This window comes from Budorcas taxicolor, chromosome 12 (genome assembly GCF_023091745.1).
Source record: "Budorcas taxicolor isolate Tak-1 chromosome 12, Takin1.1, whole genome shotgun sequence".
NCBI lineage: Eukaryota > Metazoa > Chordata > Mammalia > Artiodactyla > Bovidae > Budorcas > Budorcas taxicolor.
In genome coordinates, this window is record NC_068921.1 from 16480532 (window position 1) to 16503315 (window position 22784).

At 43.6% G+C, this 22784-nt stretch overlaps 1 protein-coding gene and 1 non-coding gene across 2 annotated transcripts in view; both read right to left on the minus strand.

Moving 5' to 3' along the window:
• Positions 1 to 8161, minus strand: part of LCP1 (lymphocyte cytosolic protein 1) — a 58240-nt gene extending 50079 nt beyond the window's left edge. The window contains exon 1 of the mRNA XM_052649946.1: positions 8130 to 8161. The gene's annotated coding sequence lies outside the window, so the exon portion shown is untranslated. The remainder of the gene's footprint in view (positions 1 to 8129) is intronic.
• Positions 8162 to 21307: 13146 nt separating this feature from the next.
• TRNAG-CCC (transfer RNA glycine (anticodon CCC)) lies at positions 21308 to 21379 on the minus strand. The gene has a single exon. It is a non-coding gene; the product is annotated as a tRNA-Gly (tRNA).
• Positions 21380 to 22784: the final 1405 nt, after the last annotated feature.

Genomic DNA, 22784 nt, shown 5'->3' on the forward strand with positions numbered 1-22784 from the left:
TCTGTTGGCCTTTTTTTCTGCCTCTATCTCTTATCCACTCCTGAATTCTCCAGGTATTTTTTGGAAAAACACTAAAACAATGTGCAGTTGACAATCGTGTCCTAGGGCCGACAACAGAAGCTTCTATTTATTCTCAATAAGCCAACCTCATTTTCTATGGGCTCCTTGGAGTAGTTCTTCCAGAATCTCTAATGACAAGCTCATTCTCATAAAAAACAAAATGAGGAGTTACAGGTAAATTGAGGCAGAAATTTGTGTTTGTTTGATGTACTATATTTATCTTCATTTTGTTGGAAGCTGCAGTTCAGGGGGCAAATATTTACCAATTCCAGTTTACTCATGGGATACGCTGTAACAGTTCTTTTGTCAAAACTTTAAATAACTAAATAGCCTAGTTGAATCCCTTCCTAAGTCTTATTTTAAGGACTTTGTACCATCGAATCCTCAAGCATTTATTTATTTGTTTGTCAATTATGTTTGGTATACCAGGAGACCCATCAAAAGCAGAGTTAGGATCTCTGCGTGATAGAAAATTAGGAATAATCATTGAATAGTCAATCACAGAAAGGAAAACTTAGACTTATTAGAAAGCAGCCAGTGGATCATGTTAGAAAATACAATGCCAAGAAAACAGACGAGGTTTACACATTTAAGAAACTGTGAATATTTGAATGGGAAAGAGGCAAGGTGTCAATCTCGGCTCTGCCCAGCTCTGCGACCTTGGACATAACTCTCCCCAAACCTCAGTTGGTCATCTATCATAAGATGATGATAACATCGATCTTAGGCAGTTTTTGTGCAGAAATATAAAAGCAAATACTTGTCAAGTGCTTAGCATGATGCCCCACAAACAGTAAGGGCTCAACAAGTCGGCGGGGCTTCCCAGCGGCCTCAGTGGTAACGAATCCACCTGCCAGTGCAAGAGATGCGGGTTTGATCCCTGGGTGGGGACGATCCCCTGGAGGAGGAAATGGCAACTGCTCCAGTATTCTTGCTTGGAAAATTCCACAGACAAAGGAAGCTGATGGACCACAGTCCCTGGAGTCACAGAGGACAGGGCACACACACACACACACAGTTGGCATCAACAGTGAGTATGGCACAGTGAGAGGGAAACACAGACCGATGGACTGGGGAAAAGGAAGAGGACACGGACCCGGGAGCAGAGCCAGGGGGTAGACAGTACTCCCCTCTGTTTTGTAGATGAGGAAACCAAGCTTAAGAGATCAGCTGGGGTTCCACATTTAGTGAAAAACTAGAAAAGGGAATCCAAATTTGCCTGCAAATTTGCTTGCTTCTTATACCATGCTTGTCTGATGCACAGAAACTGTAGATACTGAGACTCACAAGCTTAAAAAAAACTGACATTATATATGATATTTAATCCATGCATTATATTCAATCACCAGACAGATTAAGTGTCCCAACTATCTATCTCCATGGCCACAGGAAAGAAACAGGGACTCAGGGATATTTTGGTGAAAAATCTCAAAAGACAATGAAGGAAGGGAAAAATCTGAAAAAAGTCCTCAAATGTGCCCATGATAGTCCATCTTGTCAGAGGGAAATTTTCTTAAATGTTATGAAGCATGGGAAATGAGGGGGAAAGTTCATTCACGTCTTTGAAATGAAGAAAAGGGGGCTCAATATGCAAAACTGCCTATGTGTTCCTCATTTTCTTCTCGCTTTCTCGTTGCTTCCATGATGTAGCTTTCTCCATACGGCGTGTACATTTCACTCTTCTTTCTGATCTGGCCCTCCTGGTGACGGTAATGTGAGCAGATGACACCAAGGACAGGCAAATGATCCACATTTAAAAATGTGACACCTGATATTAACAAAGATGCAGTTCTAGTTCGAAACTTTGCCTGAGGAACGGCGAGAGCAAAGAGGATGCAGATACCATACAAACGCATGTGTGCACTTCTTCTCTTCATTTGGATCTACAGTTTGGATAAATACTGGTGACAGCTACCAAGCTGAGGGATCCGACTGCAGGCTATCATTGAATTGTCAAGTAATTAGTTCATTCATTTACTTCCCTCTCGAAAGTACGACCAGGAAAAAAAAAAGGAACATAAATTATTTGGGAGGTTGCAATTCACACGCAGCGTTAATTTGTCTGTCAAATTTGGTGTCTTGGCTTCTCTGCCTGTGGAGAACATAATCCATAATCTCGTTTCCATTTTTGCTCAGCCAGTCAAGAGGGTGTGTGTGTGTGAGAGAGAGAGAGACAGGTGTTGAGGGTGGGGAAGAGGGAGATAACACAGACAGACGAGAGAGAGCATGAGTGTGTGTCCACCTGTCCATGGAACTGGTGCTAGACTAAAACAAGAATCAACGTTGCAGCCGCAAAACTGTGGCTTTCTTTGCAGCTTCCTCAATTTAACATCTTAGCTTTTCCTTCCGCCAGAAAAAACAACCGACCACACTGGAGAAACAAGCCTCCTTATAACTTAAAGTGGGGCTGAGGCAGGCGTGGCTCTGAAGTTGAGCAAAACTCATTTTAACTCAGTAAGTGGGTCACTTTTTACCTCTATTCTTCAGCTCACAATTAAAACAATCTTTCATTCTTTTGCAGTTTTAGGACACCTATATTTGGCCATTACTATATAATTATAGATATGTGTGCTTGGTATATCTATAATTATATAGTTATAGCCAAATATAGGTGTCCTAAAACTGTGAAAGATTGTGTGCTTAGGTATAAATACAAACTTGTTTAATTTATTCATGTCTATCAATCACAATAGTTAGAAAATGGGAATGCCACTTGGCTAAAGTATTCTAACCTTCTAGGACTGAGAACTTTTCAAAGCTTAGGGGTAGAGATTTTTGTGACCTAGGCTCTGGTCTATAAGTTGGTAAAAACAAAACAGTCAAGAGCAAAGAGGGACTGAGTAAATACTGATGATGTTGACAAAGAAGAGTCTTTAAAAAAAAACAATAATACAGATGCATTTACCTGGGATACATTATTATTACTTGAGTGCAGCTCAAGGGTCTAGGCACAGATAACCATCATGGTCTGCTGCCTGTTCATTCCAGGAGGTTTTCCCTGGAATTTAGCAGTTAATACAAAATTGACTCAACTGTAGAAAAGTGAGTAATATCACATATTTGAAGCATTAACCTGCTTTCATACATGAAGCTAACACCAGTACCTACCTCACAGGATTGCTGGGATGACTAAATGTATTAACATGGTCAAAACACTTAGAAAAACAACTCAAAACAGTGCTACAGAAGGCTAAGCTGTTACTATAAGGGTAATGAACTGAAATTCTTTGCTCCCTCTCTGCTATTGGTAGTATCTTATAAGACGGAGTGATTATGAAATTACTGGGAAGAGTGATGTAATGACTGAAATTGACAAAACAAGGGGAAGCGCATAAGGAAGTTGAATCAGGAGGGGACTGAGGAAAGCAAGGGGGGGATGGCCATTCGGGGAACTCCGCGTTCACAGCAACTGGAGGGAGATGCCCCTAGATGATGAATATCTGATCAAGTGGTAACTTCTTGGAACTTCAAAATGAGAACAACGAGAAACACGAAATCTTTTGATTTAAGAAGTGCGTTGCCATCTGGAAAAATAGGGAAACTTGAAACTCTTGGAAACTGCAGACACTGATGAGTTTTATATTTTGGTGGACTCATTCTAATTTTTAATTCTTCAGGATTCAATAGGTAGATGGAATAGAATCATTGGATGGTATCTGTGAGTTGGACAGCTAGCAAACAAACAAACAAAAAAAATCCTAAGAAGGCAATTAGATAAATCTAAATGTCACTTTGGCAGCCTGGGTGGGAGGGGAGTTTGGGGGAAAATGGATATATGTATGTGTACGGCTGAGTCCCTTTGCGGTCCACCTGAAACTGTGACAGCATTGTTAACTGGCTATATACTCCAATATAAAATAAAAAGGTTTTTTCTTAAGGAGCCGGATTCAAAACCAAGGAAGGATAAGACATGATTTTTCTGTGAAAATACAATAAATAAATAATGTCATTTTGCTATAAAACCTATTAGTCATAAAGTCATTAGACTTTATAATCTTCAGACTTTTGACTCTTCATAAATATGAGACTCTTCATAATCTTACAAGAAATTTTCTTAGTTTTATTTTACCAAACTTGATTTTTTAAAATATTCATTTGCCATCTCTCCTGTATACACAGAGAGGTCTTTGCTCTTTTCGTAACACGGAGAAGTTGACAAGGGAATTTTCTGAGAAGAGTGCAAAGTGAATAAGGAAAAGTCAATGATAACTGTTCCTGTGTTCTTGATCATCACATATACTTATGACCAGGTACATAATTTTGGCATGGGTAGCTAAGTTAATGTATTTAAAACATTTAAAGCTCAGCTGATGTATTTAAACTAAAATAATGAGATTGATTTTGCCTGCTGGCTACAGTCATCGGACAGTTTCTTCAGTTCCTTGAAGTCAATGTCCATTTAGTGCTCTAAAATGAAGAATAGTGCTTTGACAAAAAGGAAGCGTGTTAGAATGTAAAATACTATACTGTTGTTATATTTTCTTGCATAGCAGTCACTGGGGGAACTCAGTAAATATTAAATTAACGAGTGAGACGTAAAAAAAGACTTCCATGCATTTCTAAGGAACTGAGAAAAACTGAATAAAGATCATGAGCACCTCCTACCCGCCAGGAGACACAGAGCAGGAGCTCAGACTGTCGGCAAATGAAGGGCTTGAAAAGCAATATGATTACTGCCCTACTTAAAGCATTACGCAAACAAACGCAGAAGAAACAACGGAGGCAAGGAAGGTGGGGGCAGGAACCAGTAGGAAAAACCTGCCAAGGGACATGTTTCTTGAAATAAGCCTTAAAGAACGAACAGAGGTTTTTACATAAAGATGAAAGCCCTTGGAAAACAGCTGTAGTGAAAAGAAGTGAAAAGAGCATGGAACTTTCTGGCGGCTTGTGGTCTTGCGCACCTAGAATGTGGGTGAGTGTCAGGGGAGTAAGAAGATGGTGGGCAGCAGCTAGAGGAGAAGGAAGTGACAAAGAAATGAGGCTGGGGAAGTGACAAAGAAATGAGGCTGGGGAAGTGACAAAGAAATGAGGCTGGGGAAGTGGTTGAGGCAGGTCGGTGGAGGCACACTTGAGTAAAATTACGCATTCATTAAAAGAGAACCCTTCTTCATTCTATTATTATATGAAACCCACAGTGCTATCTCTTCCTTATGAAAATCTTTCTGGGTTTACGGCAATTTTTTTTCTTTTCTTCTTTCTCTCTCTCTTCAAATCATGAATGCCAAGATCTCTTCAGTCAGCTTCAGAACGAAAAACCTATTGCAATCTGCATCTGGGGAAAAGATGCTGGAGTGGAAGAGAGGACCTGGGATACACAGACGCTTCCAGAGAGGCAGGATGGAGCCTGAGATCCTGGCTTCTCACAGCCCCTCCCCGCCTCCAACTGCCCAGGGACCTTGGGCCACTTCCTTCAGTAACGAAGCCCACTCCTCATCTCTAAAGGTAGTTGGGTGTGGGCGGGGAGAAGTAAATGAGGTCACGCATAAAGAGTGGCTTACACAGTGTACTTATCAACAGCAAGTGTTATTACTACTTTCTTTGTCCTCTCTAGTTTAAATAGATATATTTGAATGAGAACGTTACTTGTTGGTCTCCCATTCCCCAAAGGGTTCAGCAAAAGAATTAGCTTGTTGTTCAGTCACTGAATCATGTTCTACCCTTTTGTGACCCCGTGGACCACAGCCCGCCAGACTCCTCTGTCCATGGGATTCTGGACAGAGCACTCGAGTGGGTTACCATTTCCTCCTCCAGGGGTTCTTCCCGACCCACAGATCGAACCTGCGTCTCCTGCATCGGCAGGAAGGTTCTTTCCCACTGAGCTACCTGGGAATTAGAAATGGCGTTAAAATACTGAAATTGTTTCCCAAATTACAGATTGTTTCAAGGTATAATCTATGAAGGAGACAAAATTTAAAATGTGACAAGAGAAAACACCTTTGGGACAGCTAATAAAATGTCCCACCTCAGCAGTGTTGTTCGAAGGGCAAGATCCAGAAGTCTTCCCTGATTTTACTGGGGGTAAATGAGAATGAAGAGAAATGGTATTTTATAACATATCAGATTGATGCTTTAACAATCTAAACTTGATTTCATTTTCATTTCCTCCCAAGGTAAAGACAATACTGGCATAATTTTGCATCCTAATTCATTTTTTTCACATCAATATTTTTACTTAAAACATGACACAGTATATTTTCAATCTGTTCTTTTGGGGGGTTCAATCCTTCTCCCTCAATTCCACATTTTCGCTAGCTTGAAACTATTCAAGTGAGATGTGTCAAACAATATTGATGATCACATTTCACAACTTCAGAAATTCACATTTACAGGTAAGTCGTTGATCCCATTCAAATTTGTCTGTGCAAAGATGTTCTTTAAACCACTTTATTTACTAGAAACCAATTATGATAAATTTATGCAAATTCAAAATCAAGATGTGTGTGGATAAACCACCTTTATTTTAATAATAGGTTTTTAAGTTGTCCTGAGGAGGTAATTTTAGAAAACAAGTTGCTATAGTTAATCGGGCTTCCCAGGTGGCTCTAGCGGTAAAGAACCCACATGCCAACGCAGGAGACACAACAGACATGGGTGCGATCCCTGGGTTGGGAAGATTCCCTGGAGGAAGGCATGGCAACCCACTTCAGCATTCTTACCTGGAGAATGCTATGGACAGAGGAGCCTAGTGGGCTACAGTGCACGGAGTCGCAAAGAGTCGGACACGACTGAAGCAACTTAGCACATACTTAATTAAGAAAAATCAGGTTTTGATAAGTATGCTGATAAATGAATCCATTTGCAATCTGAATGCTTTATGTTTATCATCTGTCAACGGTTCTTAATATTATTGAATAATGATAATTAATCAAGGCTGATGTTACAAGTTTCAAAGACTGAGTTTCAACAAAGTTTCTGGAATAAATATCCCATAGCAACTTTATAAGAATTTCTATTGCAGACGGAAGCCCTTCCTCCATAACTTAACGGTCATTTGTATGGTTATGAGGACATCAAGTAGTTCAGACAATTCTACAAAGCAGTACAATTAAGCAACACAAATTGCTTTTATTTTTAGAGAATAAATGGAGAAGAGACAGCCTCTAGTTCCATGTGGCTACTAAGCACACCCATTAAAAACCGTTGGCGCCCCAAATCACTCAAACCACCAGTGTCACACTCGGTAACACAGGACTCAAGATGTTAATATATCCACTAAAGTACCGTAAAGACGCTTTTTCCTTTTTAGAAAAACATAACCACAGGAGCTAAAATTAAACTATCCCCATCAGACCAATGAGCAGTAATGACCATCTGAATGATCAATATCCACTTTCCTGAGAACATTTGAAAGTAGATAAAATCACAGTAAACAGCCTCCCTGAAATAAAGCAATAGAAATAAATCAGAACATGGTTTGGTTTTAAAACTAAAAAAAAAAAAAAAAAAAAAATCATGTGTTATATGGTATAGCATAGGGAATTCTGCTCCGTGTTATGCGGCAGCCTGAATGGGAGGGAGGTTTGGGGGAGAATGGGTACATGTAAATGTAAGCCTGAGTCCCTTCCCTGTTCACTGGAAACTATCACAACAGTGTTAACTGGCTACACCCCAATACCAAGTATGAGCAAGCGCCGGGACATGAGTGTGAGCAAAGCTCCGGGAGATGGTGAAGGCCAGGGAGGCCGGGCGTGCTGCAGTCCACGGGGTCGCACGCAGACAGAGCGCAGGACTGCTTGACTGAACGACAATAACACAAAACAAAAGGGGGGGGCAAAAACATAGCTTTTTGGGAGGAGCGATAACTGTGGGTAGCTGGAGAAGTCACCTCTCAGAGCAAGATCGGAGGGGACGGGAGGGGTCCCCGGCTGGGCGACCACACGGGGTAGCTGCAGCTTTGCTGAGCAGTTCAACCGGGGCGGGGGCAGAGCTCACGGGGGACAAGGGTGACAGGTGCTCGGATCTCTAGTCCCCTGAAAGCAGAGTCCACAGTCCACAGAACCAGAACCGCCCAACAAGCAGAACATCGTAAGCACTCAGGAACGGCAAAAAAAGAGAGAGAGAAAATTTACCTGGTAGCCAAACTGTTCTCAGTGGTGCTGGCGTGTAACCAGAAAACCCCTTCTTTCTGATCTGGAGAACAACTTTGTTAACCCCGGGTGTGTGGTCACAAGGCAGGAAGTGACTAGAGTAACAAATCATCAGCCAGGAAAGAAATAGATTTTGTCTTTATAAGGACATTTTACTTAACATGTTCTTTTTTTTTTTTTTCCCCTCTCATGTCCCCTCCCCCGCAAAAATCACCTGACAGGTCACACTGAAATTCAGAAGCCTCTTACCACTTCCTCTTTATAAGCATTTTTCTCTCTCCTTCCCTTTCTTTCTCCTCTAGCTGGCTTGCAGACGCTGGGCTACTGAAACCTGCTTGATTTCAGATAACTACCTTGACTTTTTCACTCTGACCCTAATTGAGAATGCAGTGCTCTGATGCTTACCTTCTGACAGCAGAGATAAACAAATTATTCATTTTTAATGAAAGAGCCAAAGGAAGAGGTGGCGGTGTCCCCAAAACCAGCTAAAAGGGATTTCCTTGGGAAAGCTCCACCCCAGGAGAAACCAAACCCCTCTTAAGAGTCCTGAACAATGATCTCATTGGTGCAAACAAAACAAAAAGATCTCTTTAAGGGGAAGGGCTCAAAAAGAAAGATATATTATTTACTCATTCTTTTATTTATAGAACACCTATGTACTAGGGATCTCTTTAACCCAGTTAAAGATTTCAATTATTTAGACGTTTCCTACCAAGAGCACCTGCAGCAGTGACCAGGTTCAGTGGGCTGGCTAAATTCCTTCTAGGCGTCCCAAGTAGCTCAGCAGTAAAGAATCCACCTGTCAATGCAGGATGATGGAAGAGATGCAGGTTTGATCCTTGAGTCGGGGAAGATCCCCTGGAGGAGGAAATGGCAACCCGATCCAGTATTCTTGCCTGGAAAATCCCATGGACGGAGGAGCCTGGTGGGGCTACAGTCCATGGGGTCACAAAAATTCCAACATGACCGAGCACACAAATCCATCCTACGGATCAGGTTTATTTTCTGAATACACATTTTATAAAATTAGCAAAAGAATTAAAAAACTCAACTCTATGCCAAAACCCTGACCGCCTGTCCTGAGGGCTAATTCTTATCTTCAAAGGGAAGTGCTCAATGCTCAAGAAGCCTAAACACTGGTTGTGAAGGTTGTATGCATCCTGAGTCATGTACGACAGAACATTACTCATAGCCTGTCTCCATGCTGCCTGGAGCCTGTGTAGCTCCAGCGACCAGCCTGCTATGGAGGAATGAGAATCTGAGGCTCTGCTCCGGCTGACAGTGAGTTGAAGATGTCTTGATCATTCAATAAGTTTCTGTATTTGTGAGGGCTCTGGTTGGGGCAGGGCGGGGGAAGGGGGTGCTGCCCTTATACTTCTTTTGCTTCTTTGATTTCTCCTCTAGAAAGTTCTTGCTTCTGACCTCAAATGTCAGATCAAGCCCTTCTGGTATTTGCATCTACTTCATCTGCCAGGGGTGTGACAATGTCTTGGTCAGAACCCTACAGGAGCCATCTCTGGGGAGAGGGTAGGCAGAAGAACAGAAGAGATGGTGGAGATTCAGCCCGTTCTAGAGTAGTTCACCTCACAGAGAACCATCAACTCTCTCGTGACTCCCCAGGGAAGACTGAGGGGCTGAACTGGACCTCATTTTCTCCATTGCATTCTTACTTCCAAGTAATACAGTGCAGGGGCTGGGGGTTCAAGAGGCACCTAAATTCTTTCAGGACCCCAGAGACACATCCATGTATCACTGTGACAGGACTGATCGCCCTACAAAGCAGCCAAATGCCGGTGGTTTCCACTGTGGTGGGTCATCATTGGTCATCCGTGCAGCAGCACAGATAATGTGGCGGTCCTGAAGGATGAAGATACGTGAGATCGCTGTGGACCTCCCCAGTCTGCACCCCTTGTGGTTTCAGGATGGAATGGAGGGGTGACAGTAACGTTTCATAAAGAAGAACAGCGACTCATCCCGTTTACCAGGGAGGAGAGCAGCCCTCTGCTCTCCTGTGTCTTCTGGAGCCTGGTCATCAGAACTCCCAGGGATCCAAAGGAAGAGCAACATACACGGGGGCGTGGCTGCAGTGGGTGCGTGAGTGCTGTCTGGCAGCACTGGTGATTCAGAAATGAGTAAGACACGACTGCAGCTCCCAAGGAGCACACAGTCTAGAGGTGAAAAACATGTAAGTCAGTAAATGCCATCGATGAAAGAGGCGAAAAGGCAGTGGAACACTGAGGCAGAGCCAGATGTCAGCAGAGATGATGTTGGAAGAGGGCGAAATGTGTGGTTATGCCTAGCAGCGATTCAGGTCAAAACACACACACACACACACACACACACACACACACACACACACACACACACACCAGATTCCAGGTGATGTCTACACACACACACACACGCGCGCGCGCGCGCACGCGCGCGCACACACACAGCTGGTCTGTACTGCCTGCACCTACTCCCGAATCACACACACACACACACACACACACACACACACCAGATTCCAGGCGATGTCTACATTCTAGGAGATGAAAGCCACTGAATTATGCTGCCTGCAACCACCCACCTGCAGGAACCCTCCACGCGAGCACTGGCTCAGCCCTGGCCCCACCTCAGCCAACCACCACCGCCTCACCCACATCCTGGCCACTCCTTCAGTCGCAATCTCACCATCTGCCTCCCAGCAGCACCAGGCTACCCAGTGGAGGCAGGCAACTGTTTAGGTGTTAGACCAAAGCTGTTTTAGAGGAGTATTTTATCTCTGTCAGTGTTTAGAATTGCTTGTGCAGCATGCTAATGAACAGTCCCATCTGGGTTTTATTCTTCTTAGGGGCTTCCCTGATAGCTCAGTTGGTAAAGAATCCGCCTGCAATGCAGGAGACCCTGGTTCCATTCCTGGGTCGGGAAGAACCCCTGGAGAAGGAATAGGCAACCCACTCCAGTATTCTGGGCTTCCCTTGTGGCTTATCTGGTAAAGAATCCACCTGTAATGCGGGAGACGTAGGTTCGATCCCTGGGTTGGGAAAATCCCCTGGAGAAGGGAAAGGCTACCCATTCTGGTATTTTGGCCTGGAGAATTCCATGGACTGTATAGTCTATGGGGTCGAAAATAGCTGGACACAACTGAGTGACTTTCACTTTCTATAGATCATGCCCCACTGATGCTGAGCGACTTTCATTTTCACTTTCTATAAATCATGCCCTGCCGATGGCCTGTGCTCAGAGAGGACCCCTCCCACCTCCTACCCCACCATCCGCACGCCTGTCCTGCCACCTCCACCACTCCCCTGGCCTGTGCTTTGCCTTCCCTCTACTCCTGAGGCCCTCCCTCCTGTATCCCACTCCCGTATGCTCACAGCCTCAGTCCCTGAAACATCAGCTGCTCTGCTCCAGCCACTGAACTGTTGCTGTAGAAAGTCCCAGAAACAGAGTTGAAATGCTATAAATTCAAGCTGCTTGCCTTCGAATTACTTCTTAGACATACTTTTGTTCAATTTCATTCCTGCCTGACAGCAGGCATCCTCAAAGTCACAGACTTAGCTCACAGACTCCAAGCATTTTATGCATGATTTTGTATATATGGGCTTTTTTTCTGGCTTCATCATAGTATCAAAGAGATCATCACAGAACCCCAAAGTTAGACCGAAGAGATCCTCATCTCTTGCCTCAATCTCTCATTCCACCCTCCTGCATCCTTTCCTGCCCCAAGATTCCTGCCTCTGTTGACTGAGATGATACCCAAGTTATTAGGTGTGAACTTTCTCCAGCCTCCTCAACTCTCACAAGACCCACCTTCTCCTTCTCTTTCATGCTTAGAGGGGGAGGTGTCATCTCTCTTTTCAAGGTCAATAGGTCTGCATCTTAATCTTGTATCTTCTGTTTAGATACATTGCTCCATCAATTATTTCGTGTTTTTCGAGCATCTTTAACTGCTTATGATTTCTCCATTTGCCCTTCACACACTGTGGGAATTGATCAAAGGGGACAACACCTCTACCTCACCCTACTGCCCCTCCCCTGCCCCTGATAGTTGATGCGCAGGGCATAAGAGTAATTAAGATGAACATAATCTCTGTATTTGCAGAATGTCCACTGTAGTCAAGGATGCAGACCCGTGACTTCGCAGGGGTACTCAGAACCATGACGGAAGAAGAGCTGGGTGCCCGTGTGAATACACAGCACTAACCCAGACTCAGGGTCTGGGAGGCGTGCAGAATGAAGACTAGGAGTAAAGGTGCTGGGCCACTTCTCTGGTTGTCAAACCTCAGCTCTACTGCTGCATTGGAGAAGGAAATGGCAGTCCACTCCAGTATTCTTGTCTTGAAAAATCCCATGGACAGAGGAACCTGGCTGGCTATAGCTCTTGGGGTCACAAAGAGCCGCACATGACTTAGCAACTGAGCGTGCACTTCTGTATTAGTTGTGTGACCTTGGGCAAATTATTTACCGCTTTTCATCTAGAAGGTGGGGATAAGAACAGTGTCTGTTTGGTACGTTGCTGTGAGGGTGACGTCAACTGATTCAGAGAACTTGGAAGAGTGTGTGGCACATAGGAAATGCTATGTAAGTGTTATGCTATGTAAGTGTAGTCTCACTATTTAGACCAGGCTCTGGACTTGGATGCCCTAGTGGCTCAGATAGTAAAAAAAAAAATCTGCCGCAAAGTGGGAGACCTGGGTTCATTCCCTAGGTCAGGAAGATCCCCTGGAGAAGGGAATGGCTACCCACTCCACTATTCTTGCCTGGGTAATTCCACGGACAGGGGAGCCTGGTGGGGGATGCAAAGAGTCGGAGATGACTCAATGACTAACACTTTTACTTTCTGGACTAGATAGTTCACATACATTATTTTTATTTATTTCTCACAAAAATCCTATGAATTAGGTATTATTTTTAATTTTCCTTCAATTTTTTAAAATTACAGTTTCCAAATCTATAGTACCTCTCCACTGTAGAATTCTACACTGACATCTTTGCTCTGAGATGACGCAGGACCTCCCACCCAGGCTGGTACAGCATGCTCCCCTCCTACCTGGGCTTGTTTCATGCAACTTGTTTGAGCTTTTGATTCTTAGCAGAAAAAAACACAAACAGAGGTCTTGAATATGCTTCCATGATTCGACTTGGTCTCCTGTACTTCGGAGTCCACTGACCATGAGAAAACCACCAGCATGCAGGCATGCTCAGTCATTTCAGTCGTGTCTGACTTTTTGCATCCCCGTGGACTGCAGCCCACCAGGCTCCTCTATCCATGGGATTCTCCAGGCAAGAATACTGGAGTGGGTTGCCATGCCCTCCTCCAGGGGATCTTCCTGATCCAGGATTCGAACCCCACGTCTCCTGCATTGCGGGTATTCTTCACCACTGAGCCACCAGGGAAGCTCTGAGAAAATCACATCTTTGTTCAACAGGAAGGAGGAGATGCTTGAAGTGAACCTGAACCCAGTGCACAGCCCAGGGCAATTCCAGGTGACCTGTGTTCCAAAGCAGAGTCGTCCCAGGTGACGCAGGAACCTAGGTTCCTTGATGTAAACAATTGAGATTTGGAAGTTGTTTACTAGGCACCCTTAACACAGAAATGGATCACTTCCTGAAATGGGAACTTCCCTGTAAGTCCAGTGTCTAAGACTGCACACTCCCAATGCAGGGCGCCTGAGTTCAATCCCTGGTCTGGAAACTAGAACCCACATGTTACAACTAAAGATTCTGCAGGCAGCAATGAAGATCCCACAACCTGAGGCAACTAAGACCTGACATAGCCAAGTAAACATTTAAATTAATAACTATTCTTAAAAAGAGATGACTTGGATTTCTTCCCCAACCGTTTAAAATTGTAGTCCTATTCTTGTCATTTTCAATCACCCTCATTCTGCTCTATAGCTTCTACAGATTTAATACCTTCTAAAATACAGCTTTTTAAATTAAGCGTATTGTCTCCTTCCAAACATAAGCTCAGTGGCACTAGCAGAAAAGAACACACCTGTCAATGCAGGAGACACGGGTTTGATCCCTGGGTCAGGAAGATCCCCTGGAGACGGGAATGGCAACCCACTCCAGTATTCTTGCCTGGAGGATCCCATGGACAGAGGAGCCTGGAGGGCTACAGTCCAGAGGGTTAGAGACTTGGACATGACTGAAGCAAAGAAGAGATTCAGTGTGCATGCAGTTAGTTCAGCTCAGTCACTCGTCGTGTCCGACTCTTTGCGACCCCATGAACTACAGCACGTCATGCCTCCCTGTCCATCACCAATTCCCGGAGTTCACTCAAACCCATGTCCATTGTGTCAGTGATGCCGTCCAACCATCTCATCCTCCGTCGTGCCCTTCTCCTCCTGCCCTCAATCTTTCCCAGCATCACGGTCTTTACAAATGAGTCAGCTCTCTGCATGAGGTGGCCAAAATATTGGAGTTTCAGCTTCAACATCAGTCCCTCCAATGAACACTCAGGGCTGATCTCCTTTAGGATGGACTTGTTGGATCTCCTTGCAGTCCAAGGGACTCTCAAGAGTCTTCTCCAGCACCACAGTTCAAAAACATCAATTCTTTGGCACTCAGCTTTCTTCACAGTCCAACTCTCACATCCATACATGACCACTGGAAAAACCATAGCCTTGACTAGATGGACGTTTGTTGGCAAAGTAATGTCTCTGCTTTTGAATATGCTGTCTAGATTGGTCATAACTTTCCTTCCAAGGAGTAAGCATCTTTTAATTTCACGGCTGCAATCACCATCTGCAGTGATTTTGGAGCCCGGAAAAATAAAGTCAGCCACTGTTTCCACTGTTTCCCCACCTATTCGCCATGAAGTGATGGGACCATATGCCATGATCTTCGTTTTCTGAATGTTGAGCTTTAAGCCAACTTTTTTACTTTCATCAAGAGGCTCTTTAGTTCTTCTTCACTTTCTGCCATAAGGGTGGTGTCATCTGCATATCTGAGGTTATTGATATTTCTCCCAGTAATCTTGATTCCAGCTTGTGTTTCTTCCAGCCCAGTGTTTCTCATGATGTACTCTGCACAGAAGTTAAATAAGCAGGGTGACAATATACAGCCTTGACGTACTCCTTCTCCTATTTGGAACCAGTCTGTTGTTCCATGTCCAGTTCTAAATGTTGCTTCCTGACCTGCATACAGGTATCTCAAGAGGCAGGTCAGGTAGTCTGGGATTCCCATCTCTTTCAGAATTTTCCACAGTTTATTGTGATCCACACAGTCAAAGGCTTTGGCATAGTCAATAAAGCAGAAATAGATGTTTTTCTGGAACTCTCTTGCTTTTTCCATGATCCAGCAGATGTTGGCAATTTCATCTCTGGTTCCTCTGCCTTTTCTAAATCCAGCTTGAACATCTGGAAGTTCACGGTTCACGTATTGCTGAAGCCTGGCTTGGAGAATTTTGAGCATTACTTTACTAGCGTGTGAGATGAGTGCAATTATGTGGTAGTTTGAGCATTCTTTGGCATTGCCTTTCTTTGGGATTGGAATGAAAACTGAACTTTTCTAGTCCTATGGCCACTGCTGAGTTTTCCAAATTTGCTGACATATTGAGTGCATCATTTTCACAGCATCATCTTTTAGGATTTGAAATAGGTCAACAGGAATTCCATCACCTCCACTAACTTTGTTCGTAGTGATGCTTCCTAAGGCCCACCTGACTTCACATCCCAGAATGTCCAGCTCTAGGTGAGTGTGAGTGAACACACCTTTGTGATTATCTGGGTGGTGAAGATCATTTTTGTACAGTTCTTCTGTGTATTCCTGTGACCTCTTCTTAATATTTTCTGCTTCCTTTAGGTCCATACCATTTCTGTCCTTTATTGGAACTAAGCTTACATTATAAGCTTAATTACAGGCAGGTCTTGACTGGCTCAGTTATGGAATGAGATGAAGTAGTGAATGAATGTTTACTGCACTTTTGCTTGACAGCAAAAATATGAAAGCAACAGGAGAGTGAATAAATTGCGGTTCAATATAGTATCTAGCAGGAAAAATGAGTAAAGTATAACTAGATTGCCAAAGCAAGAGAAAATCTTAAAAGTATAAAGGTGGTGGAAAGCAAAATTGCAGAATAATACCAATATATTTCTATACATTTTAAAGAACTATTATAGTGTAGTTTTTGGATGTCTCTGTATATGTGGGTGTTCATAATAAAAATACATCTAAGTAATGATAGATACCAGTTCAAGAACATAGTTACCTCTGGCAAGTTAGGGAGACGGTGGGAAGGCAGGCAGAAGAATCCCACTACATCCACAGTAAAATGTTGAGACTTGGCAAAAGTAAGTGTTGAATACATGAGTGTTGATCAGGATACTCTCTTTCATCACGTTTTAAATACTATTCATTTAAATTTTAAAATTACTTTCTTGATTAATAAGATCTTCATGTGGCTCAAAATGCAAAAGATGCAATAAATTATTTAGTAAAAATATTATTTTCCAGCTCTATCCTGATGCAACCCAATTCTTCTTTTTTAATAATGGCTCTTTCGAGATATGATTCACATACCAGAAGACTCATCTTTTAAAAGTGAAATTCAGGGATTTTTACTATACTGACAGAGTTGGGCAACATCACACTATATGCTTCCAGAACATTTTCATCACCCCCAAAAGACACCTTGTACCATCAGCAGTTACTCCCCATTCAACCCCACCTCCCAAACTGCCAGCTATTATTATATTATGTGCACCAATAGATTTCTCTGTTCTGGACATATGAATGGAATCATACATGTGGTCTTTAGTGACTTGCTTCTTTTACCTAGCAGAATCCTTTTAAGGTTCATCCATATTTGCATGGGTACTTCATTCCTTCCTACAGGAGAATAATACCCACTGTATGGATATGTTGTGCCAGTGTTCAGTCGTGTCTGACTCCTCGAAACCCCATGGGCTGTATGTAGCCCACCAGGCTCCTCTATCCATGGAATTCTCCATGCAAGAATACTGTAGTGGGTAGCCATCCCTTCTCCTGGGGGATCTTCCCGACCCAGGGATTGAACCTGGGTCTCCTGCATTGCAGGTGGATTCTTTACCACCTGAGCTACCAGGGAAGCCCATAAGGAGATATCACATTTTATTTATTCATTCATTAACGGATAGACATTTGAATTTCTTCCACATGTTAGATATTATGAATAATATTGCTATGGACATTTATGTACATGTCTTTTATGTGGATATAAGTTTCAGTTTTTTAATAAAATAATACATGTGTATAGTTTTAGAAGTCAAATATTACCTCCTGGTTTATAATGAAACACTGGTCTCCTGACACACTTCTTCTCTACCTCTGACTCCCATTCCATCGAAACAATTATTTTCAACAGTTTGGCTATCTCTCTGCCACGTCATATTTCTTGATGCTTTGCTTATACTATGCCTTGCTTGTTCAGGTTCAATATATTTTTTTAACTTCTTACTTGGGAGGTGAAGATTTAACCCTCACACTGTGTGTACGCATCAGCCCTCCCACCATTCTCTACAACAAGATCTTAAAGGCTATGCCACCTTCAAACCAACGCGCAGTTTTCACAACGCCTATGTAAATATTCACAGCTGAGTTCCATAGAGCAAAACGTTTACAATTCCTTTCTTGTATCTTTTCTTTTCCATCTGTTTGGCTTCTGTATGATTAATTCTGTACCAAACTCTCTCCAACAGAGCTAAAACACAATATGAAAAACCAAAAGATGGATCCAGTCCTCTTTTTGTTCCTCCTGGAGAGGTCCTTCCGAGAGTCTTCTGTTTTGCTGTCTGGTCCTGCTGTCCAGCTGCCATCTAGAAACTTCCATCCACCATCATCCTGGGAATCCCCTTCTTCCTGTGCGTTGGAGCTTCTGCTTCTGGACCACAGACCTTCCACTTTCTTGGTCTGCTTCCTTGTCTGTCTTCATTAGCACATCCTTTAGTTAGACTCCCGAGGAAGACTGCAGGGGACAGAAACTTCTTGAGTTGTTTTACAGCTGAAAACATACGCAGTCTACCTTTGTTCTTGAAGTCCACACAATCATTTTCTTTCAAAATTATGAAGAAACTGTTCCAGCGCTGGCTGTTGAGAGGTCTGCCAACCTATGGTCCTGGTTTAGGACCATACCCACCAGGACATGACCCTTGTATATCACTTTTTCTTTCTTTCTGGAAATATTTAAGGGTTTTACTATGTGCCTGACATTGCAACAGTTTATGATATGTCTTAAAGGGGGTCCATTTCCATCCACTGTGCTAGGGATTCAGTGGTCTCTTAATCTGGAAATTTAAGTATTTCAGTTCTGGGAAGTTTTTCTCTCCCTCTTTCTCTCTTATTTTCTTTCCTTACTTTTTTTGATGTTCTTTTTCCTTGGGATTAGTTTTATTTGGGTGTTGGGCTTCCTGAATTGATCTTCTAATTTTCTGCCCCCTTGGTCTTTTCTGTTCTACAGTCAGGGAAGTTTTTTTAACCTTTTCTTCAAAACTTCTATTGAACATTTTATTTCTTTTATCATTTTTAAAAATAACCCAAAGCTCTTTCTTTGAATCTCCCTTTTTTAACAGCAAGGTAGGGGTCAGGATGGGGTGAGGAGTGTCTTGCTGATCCTTATATAAGCTTTCTACCAGCCCTCCTGTCTGACAGCTCTTTCCTGCACCCCTGCCTTCAAAGATACATGGCACCTCAGAGGCCTGAGCTTTGTGAGAGTCTACAGTAGGCTTTGAATTCCTTCGTGTTCTCTCTCATTACAAACTTGGGGTCCAACTTTGGCATGTGTGCTCAGGCACTTTCCACAATCCATCGATTTAATGCCTTCAACATCCTGCTGATGTTGCCTCATTTGATATTGGTCTCTCCTACTAGACTGGGAATCCCATGAGGCCAAGGGCTGGGTTTGTCTTGTTAACTTCTAAACACTACACCTGGCATTTCAAAAGTATTTGTTGAATAAATAAAGTGAAGAAGGCTAAGCTGAGCTTTAAAGGATGAGATGGAAAGGAGAGGCAGAAATGTACTCTGACCACAAGGGGCTGGCATGTGCAGAAGATCGTAGGTGAACATCTAGAACGTGACACAGCCGAGCATTCTTGCAGTGATGAGTGCAAGGTAGGGACTTCCCTGGTGGTCTAGTGGCTAAGACTCTGCTCTCCCAATGCAGGGGGGCCCAGATCTGATTCCTGGTTGGGGAACTAGATTCCATAGGCGGCAACTAAGAGTTCACATGGCGCAACTAAATATCTCGCAACTAATATCTTGGTGCAGCCAAAAAAAAAAAAAAAAAAGAAACATATATAAAAATTTTAAAGTCATTTATATTTAAAAAAATGCAAGGCAGCTAGGGGTGGGGGTAGGGGAGGGTGCAAAGAAAGAGGAAAGGCTGGACAGTGTAGCAGAGACCAGATGGTGGTGTGTCAAGATGGCAGCAAGGCTGGTTCCTCCTGAGGGCTGGGAGGGACCATCCGTTCCATGCCCATCTCCCAGCTTCTGCTGGCTGCTGGCAGCCTTTGGTTTCCTTGGTTTGCAGAGGCATCACCCACATGCCAGCTGTGTCTGAATTTCCCCTTTTTATGAGGAGACAGTCATACTGGATCAGGGCCCACTCCAATGACCTCATATTAACGTGATCATCTGCAAACAGCTTATTGCTAAATAAAGAGACATTCACGGGCACTGGGGATCAGGACTTCAATATCCTCTGTGTGTGTGTTGGGCAGTGGCGGTTGGGGGGACACAGTTCATAAGGGTCTTAAAGAGACATTCACAGGCACTGGGGATTAGGACTTCAATATCCTCTGTGTGTGTGTTAGGCAGTGGCGGTTGGGGGGACACAGTTCATAAGGGTCTTAAAGAGACATTCACGGGCACTGGGGATTAGGACTTCAATATCCTCTGTGTGTGTGTAGGGCAGTGGCGGTTGGGGGGACACAGTTCATAAGGGTCTTAAAGAGACATTCACGGGCACTGGGGATTAAGACTTCAATATCCTCTGTGTGTGTGTTGGGCAGTGGCGGTTGGGGGGACACAGTTCATAAGAGTCTTAGAAAGTGTCACAATCAGACCTGTATTTCAGACAAATAACGGTACCTCCAATGAGAAGGAGATGGTGAGGGCTGGAGTCGGGGAAAGGAGGATAAAGATCAGACCATGGCAGATGGCTTGCTTCCACACAGTATAAGGTGATGACAAGCGGTGGGTAGATTCAAGGGACATGTGTTCAGCAGAAAGGACAAGACAGGACTGAGTGGACATATAGGATGAGAGAGTAAATAAGGGGTAGGAGGGATCAAGGATGCCCCCGTTTCTGGCTGGGAACCTGGGTGTGCAGAATGATACTGTTCAATGAGACAGCAGGTGGCACAGTGATAAAGAATCGGCAGACGAGGGTTCACGCTGAGTCAGGAAGATCCCCTGGAGAAGGAAATGGCAACCCACTCCAGCAGTCTTACCTGGAGAATCCCATGGACAGAGGAGCCTGGCAGGCTACAGTTCACGGGACCGCAAAGAGTCGGACATGACTGAGTGCCTGAGCATGCATGTAGAAAACAATAAAAGAGAAAGTGGGAGGCACGTATTCAGAGAGAAAGCCAAGGGCGTTTCAACAACGCAAACCCAAAAGTAATCAAAATTTTAAAACAAACAAGAAAAATATTTGAGGATGGTAGACAGGAAAAGCAAAAGGACTGAAATTTAAGATTTTAGAGACAAATCCTGATTCCAGTGGACACTAGCAGATCTTGAGTCAGGCATTTCCGCTTTCCTGAGCTGAACTTATATGCACATTGGAGAAAAATACCACCTATACCATCGGGTAACTTCAAAAATTAAATCAGTTGACACACACTAACTGTGGTCCTTGTTAGTGCCAAATTTTACTTGAATCTGAATTCATAAATTGTTATTTATATGAAAACAACTAAATATTTCACTATATTGATTCAAATTCATTCACTCAATCAATCTTTAAAATTAAAATTCAACTGGAATTGATTTTGCATCTACTGTTGCTCTGTGCTGGGTACCATAACACACCTTACTGAATACTTTCAACAAACCCAAGTGGCGTCTACTTTACTTTATCTATTTATTTATTATTTTTTATTTGGCTGTGCCAGGTCTTAGCTGTGGCAAGCAGGATCGCTGTTGCCACTTGCCAGGATCTCTAATTGTAGGCATGTGGGATCTAATGCCCTGACCAGGGACTGAACCTGGGCCCCTGCATTGGGAGTGCAGAGTCTTAACCACTGGACCACCAGGGAAGTCCTTACTCTATTCTAAAGTAAAGAAACTGAGGCCCAGATGAAAAGTTTTTGTGTTTTCTGTTTATCTGCACTGTAACATGAAAATATTTCTACTCAAGTTCTCCATTCTTTAAATAGAGGTATGAATCAGCCACTAATTCTCTACATTCCAGGCCAAAGGAAAGTTTCAGCACGATGCTGCTGCTGTTGCTGCTAACTCGCTTCAGTCGTGTCCGACTCTGTGCAACCCCATAGACGGCAGCCCACCAGGCTCCCCCGTCCCTGGGATTCTCCAGGCACGAACACTGGAGTGGGTTGCCATTGCCTTCTCCAATGCATGAAAGTGAAAAGTGAGGGTGAAGTCGCTCAGTCATGTCCGACTCTTCGCGACCCCATGGACTGCAGCCCACCAGGCTCCTCCGTCCATGGGATTTTCCAGGTGAGAGTACTGGAGTGGGGTGCCATCACCTTCTCCGTCAGTGAATTCATACGACACAGTTTCCGGATTTCAATCACTCACTCATTAAGCAAGTGTTTATTGTGTACAACGATATGACAAGGAAGACACAAAACAAATCACCTAGGTAAAGAGAATCTTAGGAAACTTGTGCGGTAGAAAGGAAAACCATGAAATAGATGATTTTAGATTAGTCTCGTGGCAGACAAAACGAACAGACAGGAAGTGATTGGAAACAGGAAGAACTAGAAAAACAGGGCTATGGGTAAGGTATGAGGCAACAACTGCCAGGCCTGGATGGTAGCAGTGGGCATGGAAGCAAGAGATATTTCTGAGGCTGACTACCTACAGAAGATAAATGAGAAGATGACTCAAGGATGACTTTGAGGTCAGTCAGCTAAGGAATTCAGGGAAGAGGGATCTCTTGGATAGGCATGTGGCATTCAGGGAAGGCAAGGATGAAACCCACTTGCAAAACGCAAGCTACGTAACTGGAGAGTGAGGCTGGGTGAAGGCAGAAGATACAGACTGGAGCCTCATCACCATAGAGCTAACTAAAGCCATGAGATGGCGTCAACCTTCCAGCAGGAAGAAGCACTTATAAGCACATGAGCAGGAGCTCCAGGACTGACATCTTAACATTAAGTGGGAGAATCTAGAAAGATGGTACTGTGGAACCTATCTGCAGGGCAGCAGTGGAGACACAGACAAAGAGAACCGACTTGTGCACACAGCTGGGGAAGCACAGGGTGGGGCAAATGGAGAGAGCTGCATGGAAATAGATACACTGCTATATGTAAAACAGATCGCCAGTGGGGATTTGCTGTATGACTCAGGAAACTCAAACCTGGGTTCTGTGACAACCTAGAGGGGTGGGATGGGCTGGGAGGTGGGAGGGAGGCTGAAGAGTGAGGGGACATATGTATGCCCAGAATGATTCATGTTGATGTGGCAGAAACCAACACA